At 40.3% G+C, this 17234-nt stretch overlaps 3 pseudogenes; 1 reads left to right on the top strand and 2 right to left on the bottom strand.

Annotated features, from left to right (window-relative positions):
• The window catches only part of LOC102501271 (ubiquinone biosynthesis monooxygenase COQ6, mitochondrial pseudogene), a 2930-nt pseudogene extending 1856 nt beyond the window's left edge, over positions 1-1074 (bottom strand).
• Positions 1075-5901: 4827 nt separating this feature from the next.
• LOC102500869 (uncharacterized) lies at positions 5902-11566 on the bottom strand (annotated as a pseudogene).
• A 4211-nt stretch (positions 11567-15777) lies between these two features.
• Positions 15778-16664, top strand: LOC102500457 (protein phosphatase 1 regulatory subunit 14B pseudogene; annotated as a pseudogene).
• Positions 16665-17234: the final 570 nt, after the last annotated feature.

The following is a 17234-nucleotide window of genomic DNA, read 5'->3' as shown; positions in this document are numbered from 1 at the left end:
CATCAACTGCTGGTTCAGTGAGTGATTTCTAACTCCTCAGTCTCTCTGGTGAGTGAAAATATTCTATGACAAAACCTTTAAAAAAAGAAGAATGCACTTGCAAACACTTCCTTTCATTCTATTGTTTGCCTTTACATTTATTCAATTTATATATTAACAATAAAAATAAAATTTATCTCAAAAACATCAAACTAAATTCAAGCTGCATGTGTTACCGTAACTGGTAAGAATGTGTAGAATCCTATGTAATCTAAGGGATAATGTTTATTCAGCCTTTTGACACAAGAGTGGGCTCCCCTAGGGTATAAACTTAGGAGGTGCCCAACCCACACCTAAACCAGAAAATGATGGATACCAAAGTAACCTCCTAGGTTCTCTTCTGTCTCATCTCAAAATCTGGTGAGCTCGACAGCATGTGTATTGTCCTCACATCAAACATTTCTTGCATATTTAAAATTTGTGTTAGACTGGAAGAGTCATTTGCCTATTTCTATCATTTTCAACTAATTTATTAATACAAGTTTATCTAAGTAGTTAACATTTTGCCTCCTGAGGGGATGCTAAGAAATACTTGTATAACATGTATAATATTTACTGATCAAACAAGTACACATAGTGGGCAATTTATATGTGTTTGCATGAAATGAGAACTAGAAAAATGAGTAAAATACAACACTAATCTTCAAAGACAAAACATACTATTTGGAGATTTATTGACAACTAATCTGTACATGTAAGTGCCTAGCAATAAGCAAATAATGAAGGGGTACCCATTAACTACTATTTGATGAATAATTGTTATTTCTTGAATGGTGGAGACAAGCATAGTGGAGAGAGAATCCAACGTGTAAAGTGGAGAGAAGGTGAGTTTTCTAAAGGAAGGATGATTGAACATGTCAATGGTGGATGTTCCTGGATTCTGACGTGTGCAGGGAAGATCTTCAGAGACTTGACACTGAGAAGATAGCAGGACAAATAGTAGTAAGACATTTCAGCACTGAGCATGAGCTGTTTTGTGATAACAGTATTCCTGTCTCCCGGAATGATGAGGGGAGGCAATAAGTTCCTGGCCATGGGGGCCAACAAGGTAACAGGACATGTTACCCACTATAGTTTGTTGTATGGAATATAGACTCTAATTAAAATTTCAGCAGTGATTATTTTGAAGATGTTCTAAACAGTAAAAGATACATATGTTGTTGATAAGTGATAGTTAATACTTAGGTCCTGAGTTAGAATAGTCTCTGAGAGTGCCATCAAGAGTCCCAAGGTGTGAAATTATGGAAATGTTTGGAATTCCAATACAGTTAGAAATTACTTTCAAATTATAGGGTCATGTTGGGACCAGCAATTAGCATAATTGCTATGTCGTTGAACTCCCATGTAGCCAATTGCAGTTTGTGTCCCAGACCCAGTGGCTTAAACTCACATCAGGCATATGAGCATGCCCAAGATCCCGAGAGGAGAATGGAGGAGAAGGGATTGCAGCGTGGCCATCCCCCCTGGGTGGTGATTTCTCGCTTTCTCTCTCTTCTGTCTCTGCCTTTCTGGTGAGCACACATGCCCTATAGCAAAAACCTCTCAAAAAAAAATTATAGGGTCCTGTTCACATTCATTTCCAAAGTATTTGAATTTATAAATCATCTGAAGAAGCATGAAACAAAACAAGTTAAATTTGAAGAAGAGAAAGAAATGTATACCTAGTAGAGTATAAGCAGGCATCTGTTCTTCATGAGTCAAAGCCTCAGCTCTCTGCCCTTAGTCCAGGTCCTGCCTGGAAATTCCCAGCCCTAAACCCAAGGCTGCATCCTCACCTTCTAAGTGAATGAGGTTGAAATGGGAATAAGAGCTTGAAGGGCCTTGTTTAATGGCAAAATTTGCAGAAACTGTCAGGTCACATTCTGTTGTCCATTCCCACTACAGATCACCCCAGATTTGAATTATTAAAGTTATACAGCCTGCTCTCAGAACCAGAGTGTGGACTTTTGTATCTCAAACCACATTGATCCAAAGGTCCCCACCATGCCAAGTCACACTTCCAGGCACTGGCTGTAAAAGGGCTTTGTAGGCACCATTTTCTCTTATGAAAAAGACCTCAGCACTCAGCATCAGCCCCTCATAGCTGTAGGTTTTTCCCTCGAATCATGTAAAACATTTAACTTGAGTAGGTGGAAACAGCCAGGCCTACTGGACCCAAAACTATCCAGATGGACCCAGTTTAGAAATTTCAGGAGAGAAAATGAGCCAGGGTGGTAGGGGGAGGGGTGAGCTTAGACCCTTCCTACATGAAACCCTGATTCATATTCCTACCCACAACACCCCATTCATTCAGTGTTCTGTCCACACAGGAAGAAGCAGTAAGTTCTTGGCCATTGGAGACCAACAAGGTAACAGCACATGTTACGCACTTCAATTGATCCTCTTATTGCCTTTCACCCCTTCTATAGGCCACACTCACAAGGCCATGCCCATACCCTAGGAGTTCTCTCCTTTATCTCCTACATTTCTACCCACTCAGATGTAGTTCCAGAAGAGCTTCTCCTCAGAAATGGAATACATTTTCAAGTAGTTCTTGGTAGTCTCTCAAATTGTTATGTCCAGTGCACCTGGAGTCCAGGGGTCGCTGTGAACATCATGTCTCCTAACTCACACCTCCACTCTGCAGAGATTTTCACATTGCTCTGAAATCCTCCTGGGGTGTCATACTGCTGCAATCATGGTTTCAGTATGTTTCTGGTTAAAATCACTTAGTTTGGTTGTTTTGTCTGTGGTCCACATGGATGCTACATGTATTTGTTTTCTCCTTAAAACCCTAATAATTATCCATCCCCATCCTATGCCAGGTCAACTCATCAGTTGATGGCTAATTTCTGCAGCCTTGGCCTCATCACTCAAGGGAAGCCCTGGGACCTTGTCCTGAGTCCCAGTGTTAGGACTACACAGCCTCCACTCCTGAGAGCCCATCATTCTCTGTCCAAGGTAGAGTCTCTTATCAAGAGGTCACCCTTTGTCAGTAACTGCCCAGAGAGGCCCCCAAGACTAGTTCTGGGGAAGTGATTAGCCCTGTCCTGCAATACCCAGGGTCCTGTCTCAACCCCATCCCACAAACTGTACTGCAAGGACATGTTCATATTCCCTGGGTGTGATATGTGCTCATCCTGGACAAGGCACCTTTATTTCTTCCCAGGGAACATCAGGGTAGGAAGAAGGTGAGAAGAGAAAAGAGGGGCAATGGGTAAGAAACAAAGACATCAAGAGAGGAAAGAGTTGGGGACAAACAGAAAAGGTGATATAGACAATACAGTGGGTGAGAACAATGGACTTGGAAGACACAAAAGGAATGAAAGTTAACTAGGAGAGAAGCAAAGGGAGGAATAAAAACAGACACAAAGGGATTGGCAGAAGGGGGTGGTGGACAGAAGAAATGGCCTTGATTCAGAGGGACACTTGAAGTAACAGAGGGAAGGTAACAAGTTCAATACAAGCTTCTTTATTTTTCAAATTACCTTTCCTTTTAAATCAATTGCGTGAGATTCACAAAGAGGTCTCGAGGGTTTTGGCTCAGACTTGGCAGGTTTAGACTATTTACATATTCACTTGTTAAGCATGAATGTGTAACATATACATTCTAAGTTTTATCTGTTAACATATATACTATATAATATTAACACAAAAAACCTAGTTGAACTAATTATTCTGACCCTCCATATCTGTTTCTTTTTTTTATACATGTGGTCTGATAACTTAATGGTCAGGGATTGAGTTTTTCCAGCTAAGAGCAAGTTCTCCTCCAGAAACTCCTGTCTTTTTCTGCAGATGTTGAAGGCAGGGCGGGGCTGACATGGCACTTTTTTCCAACAGAGACCATCTGTTCATGATGAATAAGATGCTCAGAGTTATTTCTAGCTTCAGCCAACACTGTTTCACATTATTCATTGTCAATAATTATACCTTCTCAATTTTATATTTCATTTATCTTTAATATGGTTCTCTGGAAAAGAGGTATTAAACATTTGAGAGGGGCCAGTAGGTGGCATGGTGGTTAAGGAGCTGGACTCCCACATGACTGACCATAGTTTGATCCTGAGCCAGGTAGCTTTCTTTCTGTTTCTCTCCCTCTCTACCTATAACAAATTTAAAAAAAAAATACATAATTCTTTTTAAAAAATTTTAAAAATCAAATCCATGTGATAAAAATTATGAATGCAAAGTCTCTCCTGCTCAAGGGTATGAATTATGGTCTGAAATCATCCAGTGATGGTTTTGCTCTGTTGGTCTCCTGCACTCTCTTCCCTGTCAGACTGGATATATACTAAGGTACAAGCCTGAGGAAGGGAGAGCCAGGACTGTTTAAACATAGAACAAAGAATCTCTGCAGTGAGGAGGGCACATGACTCTGGAAAGCAGATTGGAGAAAGAGAAAGGACACAGGGAGGCTAGGAAGCTTAGGAATAAAACAGAGAAGAAGCTTGGGACTCCCTTTCCTGGTGTCCCTGAGCTCAGCAGAGAGTGGTACAGTCTCTGGGGTCTATGCATGGAAGGGGACTCAGCCCAGCCACAGACTCAGGGCTGGCTCTGGGGTTGAGGCTTAACTAGATTAGAAGGTGTTCTGCAGAAAGCACAGAAATACCTTACCTGCTGGTCCTTGTGTGAGAGTGTGTGGTCCTGAGCCAAGAAAATTAGGAAAGGAAAAGTCACAGCAAAGGGAGGAGGAACAAAAATGGAACAGATAAAGGACAAAGAGGCCTCAAAAATAGAAAACCAGCTTTACATTCTACCCCTTCAGAGGACAAAGGAATAAATGGGAGCAGGGCAGATTGACTGTTCTGACCATGGACCCTTACACTCTATATGTAAATCTGCAGATATGCACAATTGAGCAACTGGAAAAAATGAAGAGCACCAGATTCTACCCCCATATACCCTAAAAAGGTAGCTCATTCCTAGATGAAGGGGCTCTTGGGCTATACTGCTAAAGCCTGCTCCTAAGCCTACAAATGTACTACCACCAAATACATCTGCTTGCTCTTTCATTCTACTTGTGTGCTGCACTCAGTTCTTGGAGACACAAAGAACCTGATTCCTCTGAGACCATGCAACCTCTCCAGCGACATAGTTATTGTGGTGAACAAGTCAGGATATAAGCCTCTACACTATTCCTTAACCTCTTGGTCATTTTCATATTTATTTCCATGGAATCTCTTAGCTAAAGTGAAACAACTGAGGCAAGATTGAAAGCTCTTGGTGTAGGCAACTCTCCTATAGAGTTAGAAACTGCCTCTGGAATGACCTGTTAGTTCTGCAAGCCCCTAGAGGTGAGAGATGCTCCTTTTCTTTCCATCTCTCCTTTCACCCTTAATTCCACTGGGTCTTCTGATCAACATGAGTCAGCCTGCATGGAATTGATGGTTCTTGGCATGGGCACCTGCCAGATAGGACTGAAAGTCCCTCTGGCCCAAACATCAAGTCCTTTAGCCTTTGGGAGTGATAGTCCCCTTCTTTTTCTATGGTGCTTTATTTACAATCACCTTGCAGACACAGGTCAGAGAGTTAAAAGCCACTAGGGTGTCTACCACTTAAAGTTGCCTATGTGAGGACAATCAGGTCTTAAAATGAGTGATTTAGGACTTACCTGGCATAAGGTAAATTCAAGCACCAGTCAAGTTCATGTTTCCTTTTTTTTTTTGCTATAGGGTGCGTGCTCTCACCAGACAGACAGAGAGAGATAGGGAGACAGAAAGTGAGAAATTACCCCTAGGGCAGGGATGGCCATGTCACAATCCCTTCTCCCCCATTCTCCTCTCAGGATCTTGGGCACACTGGCACTTGTGCCTGGCTTGAGTTTTAAGCCACCGGGTCCGGGACTCGAACAGCAGTCGACTACATGGGAGTCCAGCAACATAGCCATTACATTAACTGCTGCCCCTCCCTCCCCATAGAAATTCTTGCTGACATGTGTCTCTTTATCTTTCTTGACCTTTTTTTTTCCCCTCCTTTGGCTGATCCTCCTCACTTTCTTCTGCCTGGACCCTATCTTTGTCCTAGGACATCATCTTTTCTGCCTGGGGAAGGAGGTACTCTGAGAAAAGGAGCTCCAATATATCATTCCCTTCCTCATACTCTTGCTTCCAAAGGCACTTCCCAAGTCACATTGCATTAGTTATACTTAACACTTGTAGGAACCACTCAGATTATTGTGGGGACTCATGTTGCTTGTATATCTGTTGGAGGCCAAATATGTGGAATAATTAAGGACCCTAGAATCTAGTAGTCAGGATACACAGGATATATGCCAGGGGACTGGTATGTGCCTCCATTTATGTTGTTTCCTTAGTTGTTGTAGGAAGAACCACAGTTACGGACTTTCTCACTTTATATGAATCCTTTTTTCTATTTCTGAATACTCTTCTGAGGCCCAGGGTGAATTGCTCACCCTCCAGCACCAGGCCTCCACAGCTTTCTAATAAGTTTTTCTGCTTCAGGTTTAGAGCACTTCTCTGCTAAGACAGCCACATTTACTTCCACTTATGCATAAAGCAAGAATTTTTCTTAAAACCTTCCTCATGAGCTAAGACAACTAGCTTGAAAATATAAAGAAATGTAGGCTTTTGTAAGAATTTTGGAGGGTTACAATCAAGAACCAGGCCTATCCAGAAAAACCCTATATAAGACCAGAGAAAATATGTACCTTATCTATGGCTTCTGTCTTTAAACCCTCAATGTTTTCTCAGTCATTCCTGGGAAAAATGTGCCTATCACTTTTGCCCAGTTTAAGGTTATACTTGTTTTCCTTACTTGACCAATATGCCACTATGAGACCTCTGCCTTTTTTCAACACAATGACAGGCAATTTTCCTCCAGACTTCTTTTTCTTTTATCTCTTCCCATCTTTATTTTTTTTAAAATTTTTCACCCAAAGCATATTGTTGCTTTATTAAAAGGCCCAAACTGCAGAGTCAATATAAAAACACAAAAAGTTTCATAAGTTTAATAACAATTTTAAAAAAATGAAAAACTGAAGGGGCAGGGGAAGAAGTCCATAGGCCAGGGGCACAAGGAGTCCTGCTCATTGCACCAGGCCTGGCCACAGGGTTTCCTGGTATTGCTATTGCTACAAGGTCTGAGGACAGTGATTGTCCTGCAGGAGTCACTGATCACTTGGGTCAGGACCCTTACTTCTTCTGGGGTGTGCTCAGCTTCTGCATGCCCCATATCTTGTCCAGCAGGCCAGAGATGAAGGCCTCAAAGGGTTTGTAACAGTCAACCAGCAGCTCCTTGACCCTCATCCCAGGTATCGTCACTTTCCATGTCTAGGAGCTTGTCCACATTCATCTCTAGCTCTGGGATCTCCTCTTCCTGGCAGTTGTACAGGCACATAAGTTGTTCCAGGATCCAGCTTTAGGCACTTCTGTAGCTCCTTGGGGTCATACCTCAGGATGACCTTCCATTGCCTCATCGGCCCTCATTGTCCATGCCACCTGGGCCCTTGCTTGCAGGCCCAGGGGCCTCTGAAAGTAGATGTGGGGCCTTGGGCCAACACTGCCTGGCCCAGGGCTGGGGCCATCAATGCCAGGTCCCTGGGGGGGCCACTGTACACCATCTGGCTGTTGGGGCCAAAGGGCCACATGTGCCTTCAGGCCTCTCCCTGTGCCGCTGCCTGTGGGACACCCACTGGCTGGCTCCTGGCTGCTGGCTTGGGTTAGCTTGCCTGGTCAGCTCCTAGCAAGCTCCCTGTCTTCTTCAGAGCTTCAATTCCTAGACCATTTTCTCTGTCATTCACTAGAATGTCTTCTTCCAGAGAAATGACTCTCTCTTGGTTCTTCCTATGCCTGGAGTAGTTGCTTTCATTTTAGAACCAAATGGGGGTCTCAGAGGAGATGCTCATAAAAAATGACTATCTTCAAAGGGATTAAAAGATCTACTGCCTTTTAGGAGCCTCACTTGGGCTAAACTATATGTTTCTCCTCTCCAAGGTAAAACTAGATGAAGAATAGGTCATAGCTAACAGAAGGATTCCAAGGAGTCTATTCAGGCTTTTTAGGTCCTCTTGTGTCAATCTTGGTATATTACATGTGTCCAGGAATTTGTCCATCTCATTCAGGTTTTCTTGTTTGTTGGCATGTAGTTGTTCACAGTATTCTCTAATAATGTTTTCTATTTCTCTTATGTTCATTGTATTACTGCCTATTTTATTGAGATTTTGATTTATCTGATTCCTTTCTGTCTTCATCTTAATTTTGCTAATGTTGTACCAATTTTGTTTATCTTTTCAAAAACAGCATTCGCTTTCATTTATTTTCCATATAGTTTTTTTTATTAATTTTTCCAGTTTCATTTATGTTGCTTGACTCTTTATTCTTTTTTTCCTCCTGGCATGTTTGAAAACTTTTTTATTGTTTTATCATTTTCCAAGGAATGATGTTAAGTTGTCCATTTGCCACCTTTTCATCTTTTTCTTATATGCAGTAATTGCTATAAACTTCCCTCTTATGACTGCTTTTGGGGTGTCACAAAAATTATGGAAGCTCATGCAGTCATCATTTGTTTCCATGAATCTTCATTTCAGTCTTAATCTGTCTGGTAGTTGTAACTTCATTTAGGAGTAGATTGTTTAGTTTCCAGGTATTTGTGTATTTTCAAGGTTTTCCTGAAATTGATATCAAGTTTAATTCCATCATGGTTGTAGAAGACGCTGTTTATAGTTTCTATACCTTTGAATCTGTAAAGTGTTGTTTTGTGCCCTATTATGTGGGTCTGTCATTAAGAAGATACCACATGGGGGTGAGATAAATGTATATTTTGTGGTTGTAGGGTGGAAAATTCTATATATATCTATAAAGTCCATCTAATTTATGGTATTGTTTAGGTCCTGAATCTCTTTGCTTATGTTTTATCTCATTGATCTGTATAAAGAAGATAATGTTGTATTGAGGTCCCAATAATTAGTGCGTTGCAGTCTATCTCTTCTTTTAGATCTAACAGTCTTTCCTTCACATATTTGGGTGCTCCTAAATTGGGTAAATAGATATTAATAAGCAGTATGTCTTCATGATGAATTAGTACTTTTACTATTATAATGGCTATTCCAGAAGGTGAATAGGTGACTAAAGTGTGGAATACCTCTTTCATGAAACACTGTTTGAAAATTTTATAAATATAGAGAAACATGGAGAAATTGAGACCCGAGAAATAAAAATTATTACAAACAGAATCAACATAAAAAGACTCTCCCCTTGGCAGATCACAAGCACATTGGCAAAAATCAAAGAAAAACAATATTTTTTAAATGGCAAGAAAAACTTCAAGATATTTATAAATTTGCCCCATTAGTCTAACATCACATCTCTCATCAGAAACAATACAGGCAAGAAAAGAATGGAAAGAGGTAGTCAATGTATTTTTTAAAAATATTTCAACCAAGACTACTATATCAAACAAGATTATCCTTCAAATGGTAAGAATGAATAAAAGTATTTTCAGAGAAACAATGACTGAATCACCGATATGAGACCAGCTCTACAAGAAATACTGAAGGGAGAATTATAACAGCAAAGCTAAAGGGAGACAAATAAAAATAAAAGGACAAAAAACAGCCAAGAAAAATGTTAACAAAATGGCAGGGATAGGTCTGCAAATGTCAATAATAACACTGAATGTTAATGGATTAAATTCTCTTATTAAAAAACACAGACTGGCTGAATGGATAAAAAAACAGAAGACATGTGTATGCTGCTTATAAAAAACTCACCTCACTGATGAGGCCATACACAGGCTGAAAGTGAAGGGCTGGAAACAAGATATTTCATGTGAATAGAAACCAAAACAAAGCTGGCATTGTGATATTGATATAAAACAAAATAGACTTTAAGTTGAAAGATGTAAGAAAAGACACAGCCTTGAACATTCTAGAGTACCAAGAAGACTTATTCACCAGGAAGATATAACACTTGTAAATATCCATGCACTTAACACTGGAGCACCTAAATACATCAAAGAGATACCGTTAGATCTCAAGGAAGAGAAAGACTGCAACACACTATTTGTTGGGGCGCTCAATAGCCTCCTGTCTCCTATGGACAGATCATCTAGACAAAAAAAAAAAAGATAAATAAAAAGAAATTCAAGATCTAAATGATACCATACATGAAATGGATTTGACAGACATCTACAGAGTACTTTAGTCAAAAAGCACAAATAATACATTTCTCTCAACACACCCCCACCATGGAACATTTTTGAAGATCAACCACACGATAGGACACAAAATAAGCCTTTACTAATTCAAATGTATAGACACTATATCCAGCATCTTTTTCAACCACAATAAAATCAAACTTAAACTCAACTACAGAGAGAATCCTCAAAAAGAGATAAAAACATGGAAACTAAACAACCTACTCCTGAATGACTTTACAATTACAGAAGAAATTAAGACTGAAATCAAAAGGTTTATAAAAAACAGTGATAACAAACAAACAACCATTTATGACCTATAGGACACAGCAAAATCAGTCATAAGAGTAGTTCATAGAAATTAATGCCCACAAGGAAAAAGAAGTGACAACTAAAGAATCTAATGATAGATCACAAGGAACTGGAAAAACAACAGCAACAACAAAATTGCAGGAGAAAACAATAATGAAGATTTGAGGAGAAATAAATGAAACAGAGGATAAAAGAATGTACTGAAAATAAGCAAAGACAAAAGCAGGTGCTTTGGAAAAACAAACAAAATTTACATTTGCTAAAGTAATCAAGAATACAGAAAGGAACCAGCAAGGAAACAGGTGTCATTACCATGAACATAGTAAAAACAAAAACTACCAGTTAATTCTATGAACGATTATATGCCAAATAACAAGACAGCCTAGATGAGATGCACAAATTTCTGGATATGTGTAACTTACCAAGACTGAACTAGGAAGAAATAGCAAGTCTGAATAAGCCCATAACTAGCAATGAAATTGAATCACTAATAGTCTCCCAACAAAGAAGAGCCCAGGGCCCGATGGTTTTACTTTTGAATTCTAAAAGTTTTTAAAGAAGAACTATCCCAAATTTTCCTCAAACTATTTTCAAAGATTCAAAAGGAAAGAACATTTCCAAATTCATTCTACAAAGCCTCTATCATCCCAATTCCAAAACCAGACAAAGACATAAAAAGAGAAAACTGGCTCTCAGCTTCCACCCTGCCTTTCTTCTCAGTTCCTGCACAGCAAAAGCGGGTGTGCAGATCAAGGAAAGAGACTGTCTTGGACCTTTGCATAATATTCATCCACTCCAGCTTCCCTGTTGGTCCCAACTCCCACCTCACATTTCTTCCCAGTTCCTGTGTGGTAGAAGTATGTATGGACCAAGTCCAGAGACCACCTTCAAACTGCGCATCCCATTTATCTGATCCAGGTGCCCTCTTCCTCTTAACTTCTGCCTCATGGTTTATCCTGGTTCCTGTGTGGCAGAAGCGAGTGTGCAGACCAAGGCCAAAGACCGCCTTGGACCTGTGCACTCCATTCCTCTGTCCCAGGTGCCCTCTTGCTCCCAACTTCTGCTTTGCCTTTTTTCCCATTTCTGCATGGCAAAAGTAAGTGTGCAGAGTAAGGCCACAAACTGCCTTGACCTGTGCACACCATTCATCTGCTCCAGTTCAAACCTTGTGGCTCAGCCCCAGGTGCATTTCTTCTCTAGAATCTGGGAGGCATTTGGAACATGTAGTCCCAGCAACAAAGTGCAGGTCAAATGGCAAAAATTTATACTCCATCAGATGACCAGAAACCACAACAAGTGTAAGAAATATGAAAAACTAAGAAAATCTCTCTCCACTAAGTGAGAATAATAATTCATTATCCATGGACAGCACAGTGGAACTCAGGGAATAGTCAGATAAAGAATTCAGAATATGGGACCAGCAGTTGGCATAATGGCTAGTTGCTGGACTACCATGTGGTCACCTGCAGTTCAAGTCCTGGACCTGGTGGCTTAAACTCATGCTGGGCATGTGTGCCTAAGATACTGAGAGGAGAATGGAGGAGAAGGGATTGCAGCATGGCCGTTCCCCCTGGGGGGTGATTTCTCACTTTCTGTCTCTCTGTCTTTCTCTTTCTGGGGAGTGCAATGCACCCTATAGCAAAATCCTCTCCAAAAAAATAAATAAATAAATAAATAAATAAAAGAATTCAGAATATTCATAGTGGCAAACCTTAATGAGATGCAAGAGAAAAGAGAAAATGAACTCCAGAAGATGCAAGAAAAAAGAACTACAGGAGATGAGAAAGTCCTATATGATTTGAAAGAGGAAATAGTCACCATAAAAAAGGGTTTAAACAGAGCTGTTAGAAATGAAGACTCTAGTACAGGAAATCAAAACCTCCTTTGAAAGTAAAAAACTTAGAACATACAGAATATCAAATCTCTGATATAGGTGATAGAATCTCTGACCTAGAAAAAATATATTGAGGAAAAAAAAAAACAAAACTGAGGATACTGAGGATAGTATACAAGAAATACTACATTTGATTAAATGTCCAAACATCCAAATAATTGGTATCCCAGAAGGGGAAGAAATAAGGGCATAGAGATTCTATTCCACAAAGTCCCCCCCAAAAAACCTTCCAAGTCTAGAGTGTCAGTGTTTGCCCCGGACTTAGCTCCATTTAATAGGAAGCAGAAAGAAAGAGACAAAGAGACAGAGTCGCAATAGACACAGGAAGGCTGAGCCTAAGCAGCCCAAGCAACTTGTGCCACCCAGGTAAACTTAGTGCTTTTATTTATAAGGCAAAGCAACACTATATACGTGTATTTTGTGACATTCCATAAATTGAAATTTTACAGACAATAAGAAGCAGATAACAAATATATAAGGGTGTAGACATACTGGCCAGGTGTATCTCTTGGTTACATCTATATTAAAGAGAAATCTTAATAAACTTTTTATTTAGCGGAAAGAAACTTAACTGTAGGTGTGGGGAAGATATTTTTTGTAAACATCAAAGTGGTGTTGATAAGGCTGTAGAACCTTAAAGAGGCAGTTTCAGTTAATCTTATCTTACAGTTAATTGGGATCAAAATAATTTTTTTTTAATTCTATCATATGTATCTGTTAAAAGGCCCCTAAAATTCTTCACCATTTGTTCTGTCTACAATAAGAGTCAAAAAAAGAAAAGAAGATAAGCTATAAGATTTTACTATAATTAAGAGAGAAAAGTGACAAGTGATGTTTACTCAAAACATGTACCCAAATCCTCAGGGCCTCTCTCCAAACATATTTATACACTAGAGAAACATTTAAACATACAGACACAAGGAATACAAAGGACCTCAAATAGAATGAATCCAAAAAAATCTTCACAACAACACATCATTGCCAGAATAGCTAAAGTCACAGATAAAGACAAGATTATGAAATTGGTAAAAGGAAAATATCAAGTAACTTATGTTAGCCATCACTCTGACACTGGCCCTCTTGTCAGAAACATTGCAAGCAAGAAAAGAATGGGGAAATATATTGTTAAATGAAAAACAATTTCAACCAAGAATACTATAACCAGCAAGATAATCCTTCATATGAGAAGAAAGATTAAAAACAATCTCAGAAGAACAAAACATGAAAAAATACACCAAATCCAGACCAGCACTTCAAGTAATTCTGAAAGGAGTGCTATGCCAAGAAAACTAAAGACAGACACACAGAAATAAGAAAACCAAAATCAACCAAGAAAGTGGCCAACTTAATGGTAGAGATGAGTCCAGATTCATGGGAACAAATGATAATGAGTACATGAGATTCCATAATATTTGGGACACCCCAGAAGCAGTCATAAGAGAGAATTTCATAGCAATTAGTGCACATAAGAAAAAGATGGAAAGGTGACAAATGGACAACCTAACATCATGCTTCAGGGAACTGGAAAAAGAACAACAAAAAATCCATAAAAAATGCCAGGAGAAAAGAAATAATAAAGATTCAAGCAGAAAGAAATGAAATTGAAAAGAAAAAAACTATACAGAAAATAAATGAAAGTAAAAACTGGTTCTTTGAAAAGATTAGCAAGATTGGCACACTATTAGCTAAACTAATTAAGAAGAGAGAAAAGAACCAGATATATCAAATTCTCAATGAATCAGGCAACATTACTAAAGACATAATAGAAATACAAAACAGTGTTAGAGAATACTATGAGTAACTATACGCCAACAAACAAGAAAACCTAGATGAGATGGACAAATTCCTGGACACATATAGTCTACCAACAATGACTCACAAAGACATAGAAAACCTGAATAGACCCATAAAAAACCATGAGATTGAATTAGGAATAAATAGGCTCCCAACAAAGAAAAACTCAGGTCCTGATGGCTTCACTTTTGAATTCTACAAAACTTTTAAAGAAGTAACCTCCACTTTTCTCAAATTATTTCTAAAGTTCCAAAAGGAAGGAATCCTTTCAAATTTACTTTATGAATCCTCTATCCCCCCCATTTCCCAAACAGATAAGGACATGACAAGAAAAGTACAGACCAATCTCTGATGAATACAGATACAAAAATTCTCAACAAGATACTAGCAAATTGTATTCAACAACACATGAAAAAGATTATTCACCATGACCAAGCATGCTTTATTCCAGAGATGTAAGGGTGATTCAATATAAGCAAAATCGTAAATGTAATAGACCATATCAACAGAAAGAAAGATTAAAACCATATCATTTCTATTTTGGGGGGAGGTTGGAGAGAGGATTTTGCTATAGGGTGTTTGCACTCACCAGAAAGACAGAGACAGAAAGAGAGAAATTACCTCACAGGGGGATGACCATACCACAATCCTTTCTTCATTCTCCTCTCGGGACCTTGGGCACACACGTACATGCACCCGGTGTGAATTTAAGCCACCAGGTATGGGATTTGAACTGCAGTCAACTACATGGGAGTCCAGTGACATAGCCATTACCCCAACTGCTGGTCCCAAAACCATATGATCATTTCAATTCATGCAGAAAAAGCATTTAACAAAATTTAAAATCCCTTCATGACTAAGACTCAGCAAAATCAGCACAGAAGGATAATTTCTCAACTAGCATTTCTAAATATGAACAATGATCAGGATCAAACATTTCTGTTATTAAAGACACAGTCAAGGTGTGAATTGGGGAAGAGTCAAGTAATTATTTTATATGCCTTCTGTAAATAAAAGAAAGAATGACAGAAGGGGGACTAGGTGACCTAGAGGCAGATACTTGTCCTGGAGTGTACCACTAGGCAACGAACAGCCCAGTTTGAACAAGCTAGGCATTTCTGACAATTTGTCCCCACCAGTTTGCTTATAGGAATTGCTAGATGACCATGCACCCTTGGCCTTTTTGGTGCATCCTGAGATCTTTAGAGTAACTCTTGCTTTTATAGCATTCTAGAGTTAAGATCCCACCCAAGGCATCTCTTGAAGGCAAGCTAAGCTCCAGGATTGGCCTGGTAATTCCCAGATTGCTATTATTCTTTTTTGTCCCTGGGACCATTTTCTTGGCTGAATATCTTCAGCCTGAGAGACTCCAGGATCTTGAAATCCCTGTTAGTTATGACTTATTCTTCATCTGGTTTTACCTTGGAGAGGAGAAACATATAGTTTAGCACAAGATAGTCATTTGATATGGACATCTCCTTTGAGACTCCCATTTGGTTGTAAAATGAAAGCAACTCCAGGCATAGGAAGAACTGAGAGTGAGTCATCCCTCTGGAAAAAGCCATTCAAGTGAATGACAGAGAAAATGGTCTAGGAAGGGAAGCTCTGAAGAAGATAGGGAGCTTTCTGGGAGCTGACTCAGCAAGCTAACCCGAGCCAGCAGCCAGGAAACAGCCAGCAGATGTCCCACAGGCAGCAGGGCAGAGAGGGGCCTGAGGGTGTACGTGGGCCCTGTGGCTTCAGCAGCTGTGTGATGGAAAGCAAGAAAGTACCTCCATGGGCATGGTGACAGCACAATCTCTTCTCCTTCATTTCTCTATTTTAATGTTATGGGCATACACAAACCTGTGCTTGGCATGGTTTTCAAATCGCTGAGACTGAGACTTAACCATGCAGCCAGTGGACCCAAGGGAACTTGCATTGGCACCCCAGCCTGGGCCAGACAGTGCTGGCCCATGGCTCCGCATCAACTTTCAGAGCCCCCCTGGGGCTGCAGGCAAGGGCCCAGGTAGCACAGACAATGAGGGCCCATGAGGCAATGAAAGGTCAGCCTCAAGTATGACCACAGGGAGCTACAGAAGCACCTGAACCTGGAGGAGTGCACCCTAGAGCAACTTATGAGCCTGCATGACTGCCAGAAAGAGGAAATCCCAGGCCTGGAGATCAATGTGGACAAGCTCCTAGATATGAACAGTGAGGATACCTGGGCTGGGGGGTCAAAGAGCTGCTCATTGATAAAAACCCATTGAGGCCCTTATCTCTGGCTTTCTGAACAAGGTCTGGAACATGCAGAAGCTGAGCACACCCCAGAAGAAGTAAGAATCCTGACCCAAGTGATCAGTGGCTACCGCAGGACAATCACTGACCACAGACCTCATAGTAACAGCAATATCAGGAGACCCTATGGCCAGGCCTGGTGCCATGAGCAGGGGTCCTTGTGCCCTTGGCCTAGGGGCTTCTTCCCTTGGCCATGCTTTTTTTAAAAAAAAAATGTTGTTAATCAGCAATTAGTGTAATGGCTATGTCGCTGGACTCCCATGTAGTCGGCTGTGGTTCACTTCCCGGACCCGGTGGCTTAAAACTCACGCCAGGCGCATGTGCGTGTTTGCCCAAGATCCCGAGAGGAGAACGGAGGAGAAGGGACTGAGGCATGGCCATCCCCCCTGGGGTGTGATTTCTCGCTTTCTGTCTCTCTCTCTCTCTCTCTCTCTGTCTGGCAAGTGCATGTGCCCTATAGCAAATCTCTCTGTCTGGCAAGCGCATGTGCCCTATAGCAAAAACCTCTCCAAAAAATAAAGAATTGTTGTTAAACTGATGGAATTTTTTGTGTTTTTATACTGACTACACAGCTTGGGACCTTTAATAAAGCTAAGATATGCCTTTGGTAAGAAGAAGGAGGAAGAGGAGAAGAAGAAGAGAAGAAGAGGAGGAGAAAAGGAGGAGAAGGGGGAGAGGAGGAGGAGAAGGAGGAGGAGGATGACGACAACGGTGACGATGATGATGACGATGGAAGATGACAGGAAGAGAGAAAGAAAGAAGTCTGGAGGAAAATTGGCTGTCA

This window comes from Tupaia chinensis, unplaced genomic scaffold (assembly GCF_000334495.1).
Source record: "Tupaia chinensis unplaced genomic scaffold, TupChi_1.0 Scaffold145933_1, whole genome shotgun sequence".
Lineage (NCBI taxonomy): Eukaryota > Metazoa > Chordata > Mammalia > Scandentia > Tupaiidae > Tupaia > Tupaia belangeri.
Note: the sequence above shows the minus strand (reverse complement) of the source record. Positions and strands in the feature narration are given on the sequence as shown.